The following is a 13,341-nucleotide window of genomic DNA, read 5'->3' on the forward strand; positions in this document are numbered from 1 at the left end:
ATGCTAATTAAAAAATAAAATACCATCAAGTCCCCAACAAGTTATCCTCAAACATAACAGATCTAAGTAGCAAGAAACATTTATAATGCCATGTGGCTTCTGTAGCCGAGGAACTCAGGATCAGTTTAGTTGGTCGTTTTCTAGTTGAGGATCACTCATGTCAAGACGTTAGCTTCATGCATGGGAAAGGCAGAGCAAGGAGTCATTCCAAGATGACCCACGCCTCTGTTCGCCAGGTGTGTTCGATGTTCGTCATTCTAACAAAACACCTGAGAAATTTTGCTCACAAGGAGAAGAGGTTCACTCTGGCGTTCAGTCGCAGAGGCTTAACCCATGATTCCTTGGCTCTGTTGTTTTGGATCTGTGACAAGGCAGCACCCAGCACAGGGCAAGCATGCCTAGCAGTGCAAAACTGCTGTCTTTATAAGCTAAGACACCAAGTGGAAAGGCTAAACAGGACAAGATGTCCAAATTCCAACTGGGGACATGATCCCCAGTAACCTAAGATCCTCCTACAAGGCCTAACCTCCCAAGTGGCTCTCAACCTTCCTAATGCTGCGACTCTAATACAGTTCCTCATGTTGTCGTGACCCCCGGCCATAAAATTACTTTTGGTGCAACTTCATAACTGTACTTTTGCTACCGTTATGAATCATAACGTAAATATCTGATAGGCAGGACATCTGACATGCAATCCTCTGAAAGGATTGTTTGACCTCCAAAGAGGCCAAGACCCACAGGTTGAGAACTGCTGTCCTAGAGGTTCCACAATCTTTTAACTGCACCTTCTTGGGGACCAAGTCTTTCTTTCACATACAGATTTTCTTTTTGTTCTTATTAGGAAATTTTTTATTCATGTTACATACCAACCACAGATCCTCCTCTCTTCCCTTCTCCCACTTCCGCCTGCCAGCTCCCCCCCCCTCACTCCCCATTTCCTCCTCCGTTACTATGTACAAGTCAGGTTGAAGTGTTTTAAACTACTCCTGGAATTATTTTCAGGGCTTATATCTGGAAAAATTAAAATTTATTTTCATTTTTATAATTTCTATAATCATTACCTAATAATTAAACTATCTCAATATCAATTTCACATTAAGAAAAAGATGGTCTTTGTTAATTCTATAATTTGAGATTTTTTTAATCAAAAGGACTACTGTTGAAATACAAAGGCTAATTTTATTTTGCATATTTTAATCTAAATTATTGTTATTCAAGTTGTTAAATTTGATGATTATTAAAAGTTGAGAAGTTGTTAAAATTTTTTGTTACAATTTTTTAAAAGAATATAATTTCTCCTGAAATACAGACCCTATTGTTTTTTAAAAAAGCAACATATTTCTCTTTTGTCTTATTTAACAGACTCTAAATAACAATGGTCTGACACTTGTCATTGCCAGTTAAAAACTCTTGCACATACTGGGCATGTGCCTCAGTGGTAGAGCTCCTGCCTTACATGCCCAAGGCCCTGGGTTTCATCCCCAGCATCACAAAGAACCAAAACCACAAACAAGCCCTTCCGGCACCTGGTTGTACAGCTTTTGCTTCTCTCCTTTAATTCATGTCCCCATTTCACACGACCCAGAAAATATTTCAGTGAAAATTATTTTTTATTAAAACCTTTTATTGGTCTGCTTACCATCGTTCTCTAATAGAAGAATATATAAGCAAAGGGAGATTAAGAATTTTGGTTTATTTTCTGTAGCGTGTGTATCGTTTATTTGTTGTGTGTAGTATGTGAGCATAGAGTGTGTGTATTGTGTAGTGTGTGTATGTTATATGTGTGTATAGTGTATTTGTGTATGTGTAGAGTAAGTGTATGTGTATAGTGTGTAGTATATGTGTGTATAATGTAGGTATATGTAGTGTGTAGTATATGTGCCTATAGTGTATTTGTGTGAGTGTAGTGTGCGTGTAGTCTATGTGCGTGTGTAGTATATGTGTGTATAATGTATGTGTATGTAGTGTGTGTGTAGGATATATGTGTATAATGTATGTATATGTAGTATATGTGTGTGTAATATATGTGTGTGCATGTGTGTGTAGTGTGTGTGAGTGTGTTTGTGTGTGTATTTTGTGTTTGTGTGAGATGACCAGAGATAGATTCAGAGACAGGTCTCTCACTCACAGATTGGCTAGACTGGCCAGCCGGAGGAGGATCAGCAGTGTCTTTCCCCTAGAATTGGAGTTACGGGTAGGTCCTGAATTTACATGGTTACAGTGATCGGAACTCAGAGCCTCATGCTTGTGTGGCAGGCACACTACCTGAGTCACCTCCTCAGCCTCTAAGTACCAAGAATTTTGATATTAAACAATTGCTATCGGGAGAACATAAAGTTGAAGCATTGTTTTCAAACACTCCCCTCTATGTTCACTAAGGGAAGTGGGCTGTTTCTTTTTTTTTTGGGCAGCAAAGCAAAAATTCAGAGTTGGCTTAAGCAGCTATACAGATGTTTCAAACTGTAGGTACTCAGGGCCTAACAGTATGCAGATAATTTCAAAGATGATATACAGGGCAATGAATATCTTGTAACCATCTGAACCGGTCTTAATCAGCTTTGGAATTTTCCTAAAATTGACCTAAAAATATCAAAGCAAAGCAGAAACCCTGTAGCTTTATAGCTATTGTATCAAGCAGTTACCCGGCTGTGGGGACAGAGACGCAAAACCGCTTTATTGTGATGTAGTAGGCAGATCCCATAGATCTCTGTCCATCGTCTCTGATTAAAAGCTTCAACCTGAATTCTGTGTGTGGTCATTTCTTTTTCTCCTTTTCCTTTTTGTGGGGCTACGTGGCAAACTGGTCCTCTCCGTTGGTAAGCGGGTGCCCTATCAGTGGCTACATCCCGCAGCCTTGGAATTCTTTCACATCTCTTCCTGTCCCCTTCCAGAGAAGCCTTCAGTCTGGGTTTCAGGGTCTGGGAATCAGGTCTCCTTACCTTTGTTGCTCTGGTCAGCCACTCCTCAGGAGCAGGGCCCAGGGGACATGGTCTGTGACAGGCTAATTTCCTCTGTAGTCTTCTCACTCAGCTATAATGTGAAGGAAGAAGTTTTTTAAAAAAGGCAATAAGGGGTACAGCCCTGTAATGGCAGCAGGCAGGAGGCTGAGGCAGGGTCTCCAGTTGAAGGTAAGTCTTGGCTGTCTAAGGTGAGACCCTGCCACACAACCACACAGCCAAAGAAAGCAAACAAATGGAGAAGGGTTGTCTTTGGTTGGTTGGTGAAGATGCTCTCTCTCTCTCTCTCTCTGATGGTTTTTCCACATATTAGTGGGATTTTTTCAAAAGCCAGCTTTCTAGGGAGTCACATGTGGGATTCCCCCAATTTCTTCTTGAGGTAGACCCAGCTTTTCTTTTTAACGCTTGGATGTTTTGGCGTGTCTTTGTCTTTCTGTAGTCCTTGAGTAGAGGTGATGAAGGAGACTTGATATTGAACAGTTATTTAGGGTGACTTTTAGACAGTGGAACACTTGAAGTCTGCTGTTATCCATCATGAGATATGCTTACCATTTTCCTTTTATGATGTTTCATTTTAGAGGATACTGTATTTAGGTTATTCAGATGGGTCTCTCCAGTTCAACCGGGATCTTGTGGTCATAGAGCTGTGTCTTAAGAGAAAAATGAAAGATCCCTCTTCATTGTGTATTTGCCCACAGCTCTGATCCGTTCAAATTAGAGACACTAATTAGAGTTGCTAGATAAACCAATGAGGCAAAGATTAGACATCTTATCTTGGATGAGGCATTGAGGAGAGTAGTGAACATGCTTAGCTTGAGAACAAAAGATCCAACGATTACAGAATAACCATCATTAAATATGGGGCAGAGTTTTAGGTATCACAGGGACTAGAACCTATTCGCAGGAGAAGTTTCAAGGAGACTCATTTTATTCTAAGTAAGAATGTCTAAGACCTAGAGCATTCTAAAGACAAAATCAGCTATCTTAGGAGACAGTGAAGGTGAGTATAATTGAGCATCACTTGGCAAGGATGCTGACAAGGGACTTCAGCAGTAGGATGAGCTGCAGATCGCAAGGTGGCTTTCTGATGTCCATCACCATCCTTTGGTTCTTTTACTTCACAGAGTGACACCACTTTGGTGGTTATTTTTAGGAGAATCTGGAATGTTTATGGATATACATGGATCTAGTATCTAACTTTTACCATTTGGATTTTCAGCTAGAACACACAATATTTGCAGTTCTTTGTCATAAAAGGAGTCACAATATTTTAATTAGATACTGTTCCTACCTCTTTTCTTTTTTATTTATTCTTTGAGGATTTCATTTACTATATTTTTTTTTATCATATTCATTCCCCTTCCCTAACTCCTCCCAGAACCCCCTACCTCCCTATTCACTCAAGTTTATGTGATCTCTCTTTCCCTCTCCATTGTAAAAAAATCCCATGGAGTCCAGTTTGTGTTGGATGATTACTCCGGGACGTGGGACCTGCCTTGGAGTGTGGTCTTTATACCACGTACCACTCATTCAAGGGAACCAATTTTCCCTCATTCAGCAGCAATCAAACATCAATAGCTGCTCGGTTAGGGGTGGCCAATTCCCCTCCTCCAGGCTTAGATTTTATCAGGCTTGAGCTTGTATAAATCTTGTGCATGCTGTCACGGTTCTGGTGCCTTCATATGTGCACCTGCCCTGTTGTGTCTGGATATCACATCACTAAAGTTATTGGCCTCTCCTGGCCCTTAGAGTCTTTCTACCTCCTGTTCCACATAGATCCCTGAGCCTTGAGGGGAGGGATATGATATAGACATCTCATTGAACATTCCAAAGCCTCTAGTTCTATGCACGTTGACCAGTTGTTGACACAGTATTAATACTAGAGGATCTAGTGTTCGCTAGGTGATCCATGTTTTAAGGAATTACACTGATACACACTTATATCAATATTACCAATATTGATACTCAAAGGTTTGAGCTTTTGCAGAATATTGGTAATATGTATGTTTTTCTAACATCAAGGCATTCTGAAAACTGATTCCTAGTCAAGTTTTTGTTTGGCAAAACTGCAAGACCAAGGCAACTGATGGCTTTAGAAGTAGCACTTAGTAGGCTCGGTAGGCCTAGAGCTTGGTGTAACAACTGTCCAGTATGCAAGGACCCGTGTTCTATCCTCAGTACCCACCTCCAACAAAAGCACAAGAAGCCACTCTTTTTCTAGTTCATGCATGTTGATATTTCGAGGGTCACTCTTGTGAAGCAAATTACAATCAAAATTCCTTTTTTAAAATTTGAAGTACTGTTTCAAGGTTAATTGGAAAAATAGGTTGAAGAAAATAATAATTTTGAAAATGGAGGGCTTATAAATTCTGCATATAAAAATTAATGAAAATGCTCTAATAATGAAAATGGTCTAATATGCTTACATGGACAGGCTGGTAGATGGAAGAGAATACCCAGCTCCAGGACTCTGAGGTATAAAGGGATTGAATATGTTTTCAAGGAAAACAAATCAGAACGTGGAGGAGAAGGAATGTTGTTTGACAAACCTACTTTCAATACAAGAAGGTGGAGAAAATGTATCTCGATGCACCTTTCATACCATATTTTAAAATGCTCCCTGTGCTAGTTAAATATCATTCATAAAACCATCACAAAAATCTGTACGGAAACAAAGGAACATTTTACATGTGAAGATCACGAAGGCTTTTTAAAATAAAAAAAATGAGAGAACAACACAGGGAAAAATGTTTTGATTATGTAGAAACATAAAACTGCAAAACCATCTAATTAAGAGGAAAGTGGTAAAGATAATTGGTGATACATGTTGAATAAGTATTTGATTTCTCTACCTATAAGAGATCATTAAATTAATAACAACAATTACTGAAACTAAGCAGACAGAAGGTATGAGCACACAAATCACAAAAGAGGAAAAAATCAAACGGCAGATCACATATGGAAAAACTCCCAGCCTCATTAAGAAACGCGAATTAAAATGAAGTGCAATTTACCTTGTGAATTATCAAGGATGTGCTTTGAAGGGCAAGCATACTGATAAGCGAGCAGGGGAAAAGCAATTAGTTAATGTATGTCAAGAGCTTGGAGCTGTCACACTTCCTTAGCTCTGTAACGGCATTTCTAAAATCTACCTTGAGCAAATAAGAAAAACACAGAACAAAAGGTTTGAGCTTTTGCAGAATACTGGTAATCACAGAAAATTAAAAATAACTGAGAAGTAAGGCAGTAGTCAGCTAGCCTGCAGCTTTTTCATATGAAGGGATACTATGACGGCAGTATCGTTATATTGCTAAGCAGGTTTTTATAAAATGGGCAAACAGTTCCACTGCAATGCTGTGTAAAAAGATTAAAGTGTGAGATAATTTGCAATATGCTTTACAAAAACGACCGGAGGAAGAGTCATCAAAATATTAACAAAACACTCAGTGGGACAGACAGTGTCGCTCTTCATTGGACCCGACCAGATAAACACAGCCAACTTCTTATTCCTTGGCTCCGTTCGTTCTCGGCACCGTGTGGCTCGCTACCCTTCTGTTAACTCATCATTTCCTCAGTCAGAAGACAATCAATTTAATTTGATTACTTCTTTTTTTTTTCCCCATTAGTGATATCGGCAGGTAACCTTGATTATGCATGAGGCGTCCTGGGCTCTTCATCAGATTAGGAATCTCCGGATTTTTAAAATTTTTTTTTCAGGAACGTATTTGTAAACACTTTGGTTCTTCTGCAGGTGACATTTATTTTAAGATTGGTTTTCCTGGGTCTAGTCTCACAAAGACATGGTTTTCTCAACCAATTGGCAGGCCCCAGGGGTCTGTGTTTTGAGCCTCTTGCCTGTTCGCGCTGGCCATAACACCTGTTATCTTCTGTCCCCTGGTCACCCGCCCAACTTGTCAAGCCTGGCAAGTGGAGAGCTACATGTGGGAGGAGATTCTCAAGCAATCTAACCTAGTTTAGAAATCCTGGCTTTGCGATGAGGGATGCAGATGGCTAGGGTTCCCTCTGTTTGCTCCTCACACGCCATGTGACGCGTCACTTGGCTTTGTAAAGCCATTTCCTCTCCTCAGTGACACAGCTAGAAAGCACAGAGGCAGACGGCCTGCTTCCCGTTTCCTTGACACCAACAGGCCATGAGGTTTGTTTGGCCGTCTCTCTCTTAGGAAGCTCCCGCAGACTCCTGGCAATCATGGCGGCCTTCTCGAGTGCTTGTGACACCTTCTGTTTACCAACCTTTGCCAGCGATGCATGCACGCCACTGTTATTTTTCATCATGTCTGAAGATCAAGGCATCTGTTCATCTCGGGTTTTATGCACCAGGCTTGGCTCGTCAGCTTTTCCCAGAGGCGATCGTAGCCACACCTGCATATTGTGTGAGCCCGATTTACTTTGGGGTGTAGAGGTCTGAATCGGTTTAGGGTGACGAAGCATTTTTGTTCCCAATCTGCTTTTGCGTCTAGGTCTTCGATTTCCTGATGATGTTTATTCTGTTCTTTTCTGAAGGAAGATCGTTCTTGATGGAAAAGATAAAGCCAAACTGAACTTAAGTCATTGCTTTGCTAGGTAATTAGTTTTACCGTGAGCCACTGTCTTCACGGATCAAGACCTAGCTTGTTCTTTCTCTGAAAAAAAAAAAAAAATGTGTTAAGCATTTTCTATATATCTCAGCTACTTGATCCTCTGAGAGATTTGTGACAGCCTTCAACTGTGACCTTAGGCAAATTGCTTAACTTGGTTTTCTTATATTTGAAAAAGCTAACAATTATAGCATTTATTATTTTATAAAGATGTAATAAGTCAAAATTTCTCAAAGGCTTAGGAGTAAGCAATATGTTCATTAAATGTTCATATATATATAACTGCACTCCCTGGCGAACCCCTTCCATTTAAAATTATTCTATCTGTTTCATTCAGTCATTGAGATTATCATTATTGAGTGGTCAGAATTTCTTTTATTAATAAATGCTATAGAATAGCCTCAGTTGTTTATGAAGGAAATAAAATATAATCAATTGTTTAATTTGTTCCTCATGAGTAATTCTTTACATTTCATAATCATTTTGGTCATCATTCACTAGATCTTTAATGCTATTTGTGAATTAAAAATACTGAATTGTTTTTATGAACTCTATGGGTGATAGCCTTTGATACATTTACTTTTCTAATTAAGAAAATAATAAATGGGGACAGGGAGATGCTTACAAGTGTGGGGACTCGAGTTGAATTCCCAAAACTCATACTTAAAAACCAAAACAACTAGTCAGGTGTGGTGGTATGCACCAGTAACCCCAGCACTGGGGAGGCAGAAAGTGGCCCCGGGGCTCCCTGGCCAGCCAGCCTGGCCTACCGACTTGGTGAGTTCAGGACCAAACAGAGACATGGACTCAAGAAAAAAAAAGATGGACAGCACCCAGCACCCAAAGAATGACACCTAAGGCTCTCCTCTGCTCTCCACACACGTGTGCACATACAGTGCACCCATGGCCACAGGAACACATACACACATACACACATTAGGAAAAAACTAATTAAGTAACTGACACAATTTCCCACTGTAAGAAAGAGTGAGGATGATTAGTAATACCAGTCAATTTTTAAGAATTGGAGAACGTGGTATTGTATTCTCCCAAATATTGTGCATGTTAATAAACTTATCTGGGGTCAGAGACAGAGCAGCCACAATATTAAACATAGAAGGTAGGCAGTGGTAGCACACGCCTTTAATCCTAGCATTCCAGAGGCAGAAATCCATGTGTTCAAGGATACAGACAGGCATAGTGACTCCCACCTTTAATCCTAGGGAGTGGTGGTAGAAAACAGAAAGGTATATAAGGCGTGAGGACCAGAAACTAGAGGCATTTGGCCTGGTTAAGCTTTTAGCTGGTTAAGCTTCAGGCTTCTAGCAACACAGTTCAGCTGAGACCCATTCTGGATGAGGACACAGAGGCTTCCAGTCTGAGGAGACAAGACCAGCTGAGGATCCGGCGAGGTGAGATAGCTGTGGCTTGTTCTGTCTCTCTGATCTACCAGCATGGACCCCAATAACTGACCTCAGGTTTGATTTTATTAATAAGAACTTTTAAGATTCATGCTACAGGAGATTTTTTTTTTGGTCTAACTTTGAAAATTTGTGTATATCACTTTCCCCATTCTGTTTTTATGATTTTTCCAACTCCAATAATCAGCTATCTTTAATAACTAGCTTTACTAACTAGATCTTGTCAACTTGATACAAACCAGAGATGCCTGGAAGAGGAAATGTCAACCAGGAACTAGGTCCATCAGATTGGCCTTTGGGCATATCTGTAGGGGGCTCCTTCTTGACTGCTAATTGATGGAGGGAGGATCACCTCACTGTGGATGCTGCCACTCCTAGATGGGTGACCTGGACTGTGTATGAAAGGCAGCTGAGCAAGCCATGGGGAGCATTCAGTAAGCAGCACTCCTCCATGGCCTCTGGGTTCCTGTCTTAAGTTCCTGCCTTGGCTTTCCTTGATGAGGGACTCTTACCTATAAGCCAAATAAACCTTCTTCCTCCCTCAAGTTGATTTGGCCAATGTTTAATCACAGCAACAGAGGAGCATACTAGGATACTAGCTTTTTACCAGATGGGATGAAGTAACTAAAATGGACACGTTTAATGTTTGTATCTCTCGGCTGACTAGGCTTATGCCAACTTGACACACCAACCAGAATCATCTGAAGGAAGGAGACCTCAATGGAGAAGATGCCTCCATAGGATCCAGCTGTAGGACATTTTCTTAATTGGTGATTGATGGGAGAGGGCCCAGTCCACAGTGGGTGGTGCCATTCCTGGGCTTGTGGGTCCTGAGTGCTATAAGAAAGCAGGCTAAGCAAGCCAGGGGAAGCAAGCCAGGAAGCAACACTTCTCCATGGCCTCTGCATCAGCTTCTGCCTCCAGGTTCCTGCCCTGCTTGAGTTCCTGTCCTGACTTCCTTCAATAATGGACTATGATGTGGAAGTGTAAGCCAAATAAACCCTTCTTTGCCCAGCTTGCTTTTTTTGGGGGGAGGGGGGGTGGTTCTAGACAGGGTTTCTCTGTGTAGCTTTGCACTTTTCCTGGAACTCGATTTGTAGACCAGGCTGGCCTCGAACTCACAGAGATTCACCTGCCTCTGCCTCCCGCGTGCTGGGATTAAAGGCGTGTGCCACCACCACCCAGCCCCAGCTTGCTTTTTGATCATGGTGTTTCATCACAGCCATAGAAACCTAAGACAATCTCTACCATATGATACTTAAATGCATAGACATACAGCCTGCTTCTTCCTTTGAAGGACGATGTAAATCTCAACTTGCTAAGATCTTAAAGCTTCCTCCTCACTTCTAAGTACTAATAGAGGCGATCTGCAGAAAAATGTATAGAACTTTTTCATGATTTCAAAAACGTACGCTTCTCTGGAAACCCTCTGGGCAGGAGTCACACTAAATAAAGAATGGAAAGTAAGCCATTACTTACAGGAAATGAATCATTCATCTCCGTGAAAGCTGGCAGGATATTTCCAGCTTCCAGTCAGGATGACAGTGTGGCGTGAAGTGTGCCTGTTTCCTGCTGGCATTTCTCATCTTTCTGAGCGATCTGCCAAAGGGGAGGCAAGCAGCGAACCTTGATGGCAATTGCACACCCATCACCTCTGTGCAGAATTTGTATAAAGTGCCCCAGGAGCCCATTTAAGACCCTTTCATGCACTGGTCTACCTCGCCAGCCTTTTATTACTCTGAGACCCCCTGTAGCCCCCTGACATTCTGGCTTAATTGAGATATTTGCTGCTTCTCCGGTCTATCTTATAGACCTTCTGCTATCTGTAGCTTAAACAGCAACCAAAGCTTTGCTAATTAGCATACTGATGAAAAAACATTTTTAATTGGTGAAACTGGCAACTTGCTAATTAGAATAAGTGCTGGAAAGGGAAGCTCATTGGTGAAATTAAAAGTATTCCATTTTTGGAGATTGGTCAAAGTATATAAATGGCACTGTCTCCATCCTTCCGTGAACAGAGTTTCAGAGTCTGCCAGGGTCTACCTCTCGTCTCCTCTAAGTTGATGCTGGAGGCTGGTCTTTAGTTGCTTCCACATCTAACCATTGGTCTAGGACAGAATTTCTTGACTTCAGCCTTTGTTATATTTTGGACTGGATAATTAATTGTCTTAGGGAATGTCAAATGCTTTGTATGGTATAGTGACCTCTAGAAGCTGGTGATACACTGCCTTCCTTGTAACAACAGGAACCTGTTTCCATCTGTCACCAGGGGACTTCATCACCCCAGTTGGGAGGCAGTGGTTTGGCAGAATTTAATGGTGTGGTCTGAATAGAGAGAATAGACTCCCGCATAGGATGTGTGGGCATATATCTGTGGGCCTGTCACCCAGGAGCAGAGAACCTAAAGGTGGCTGTGACTTAATTTGCAGAGTAGGTTGTCTGATTACCTTGTACCACTTATGCTTGTAGATAATTATGCAGTGAGTTATCCAGTGAGTCTTCTCCTGGGTCTGAGCCTTGAGTTGATCAGAATCTAGTAACTGAATGAAGTTGAGGAGACTGAACTAACTCTCTCTACCACAGACTTTTTTGGTTGCTTATGTTATTTGTGGTCAAGTTTATATTGCCAGTTGGCAAAGGCTATCCTGCCAGGGAATGGTTTACACATTTCCACACAACTCATTAAAGACAAGTGAGATGTTACTGGAATGAAAACTTCACTGAGGCATTGGGAGGGGGCGGGGGGGGGGGGGTTCCTCTGGATAGGGTCCACGGTGTTGAGTCTGACTTCCAAGAGGTGATGGTGAAGTAGGAAGGCCTTCCAGCTGCTTCCTGAGCTTTGCAGGGTTTCGCCTTCGGCTTCCAGTGCCAGTTAATAGGAAGGGTATGTGTGCTTGACTGTGAACTGGCCAAAGGGTTCTGGAAATGGCTTGTGATTGGTGACCCACACCAAGAGGAAAAGAATCCAAGACCAAAGGGGCGATAGGGCAGCAGCAGCAGCAGAAAGTTTGGCTGAGAAAATGGAAAACACCAGAGCCATCTAGGCCTTCCATCTGATTATCTTCTGCTGGGCTTGAGATTGGCCCAGTGTCAACCTACAAGTTCACTGGTAAAGTCCAACTCAGATACCGGCTTCAGATTTCCGCAGGTTCTCAGTCTTGAGTCTTTCTAGATGTTTCTTTTGGAGTCTCATGGCCTTGTCTGGATGTGAAGGCGGAAAGGAAAGGTGGTGGGGGTGGAGCAGCCATGGTGTGTCCCTCCCCAGGTCTCTGCAAAAGCTTCTCCAGTGACTCCTGGGAAGAGAAAGCCCCAATCAAGGTAGGGCTAGTTCAATCCCTCTAGTTTATCTCAAGAGCTCTTGCCCTGGGTAGCCCAAGGCTCTCTTTAGAAAGCAAGTCAATTAGCATGCCTTGGTGCTCAGCTTTAGGCAGTTGGTTAGAGGTTCCAAAATACCAGTCAAGGTCTATTTAGCATCCCACCACAGCAATGTCAGAGTAAAAGCTGGAATCCCCCATTTCTCATATATGCCCCTTATTTTTGCTCTCTTTCAGTTATTCTTCTTTTCCAGAAAAAAGTAAAAGATGAAAAATATAGTAAGCCCTGTCTACTCAGAATGACCAGATAGACACACAGCACATTTTTTGCATTTCATCAGGATTCTCAAACTAGAAGAATCAGAACATTGTAAGCCAAGTGGAACCAGCTTTGTGCATTATATTCTTCTTCCTAAAGGCACTTGCTGTCATGCCATTGGTCTGTACCTTCATGATTTTAATGATGTGCTAACGAGCAGACTAGCACTGTGTTCCATTTCCTTACATAAATTACACGGTATGTGTTTGTTCTGCAAATTGCTATTTATTCAGCATCATGCTTTTGAAATATTCCTTAACACAGAAAAAAAATACATTTGCTTTTACTTCTCTTCAGTAATCTACTGTATTATTATTATTTCATGTTTCCATTGATTGCTTACATTTGGAAATCACATTAGGGTTATTTGTTATTACTGTTGAATGCTTAAGTGCAACATCCCCTTCTGTGCACATATAAGGGCTTTCCTAATGCATGTCGCTAAAATGAATCAGATCCCATTTTCTAAGTCACGTGTGTGACCACACTGTGCTTTCCATATTACAGTGCACCAACTTGTCTTAGCAGGAGGGGTGTGTGTGTGTGTGTGTGTTTCCCAGATCTCAACTTTCCCTACGGAGAAGTATGATGGCCTCCATAGGTCCAGTGCTCTGTGTTGCATGGGTCGGTTAAAGAAAGAGGTCACTCCAAGATGAGTTTTTTTTAGCAGGGATGTCCAGCCTCTTATGGGCTGAACCTTGAACAGATGTACAAAGGCATATTTATTGATTGTTC

Source organism: Peromyscus maniculatus, chromosome 22 (genome assembly GCF_049852395.1).
Source record: "Peromyscus maniculatus bairdii isolate BWxNUB_F1_BW_parent chromosome 22, HU_Pman_BW_mat_3.1, whole genome shotgun sequence".
Lineage (NCBI taxonomy): Eukaryota > Metazoa > Chordata > Mammalia > Rodentia > Cricetidae > Peromyscus > Peromyscus maniculatus.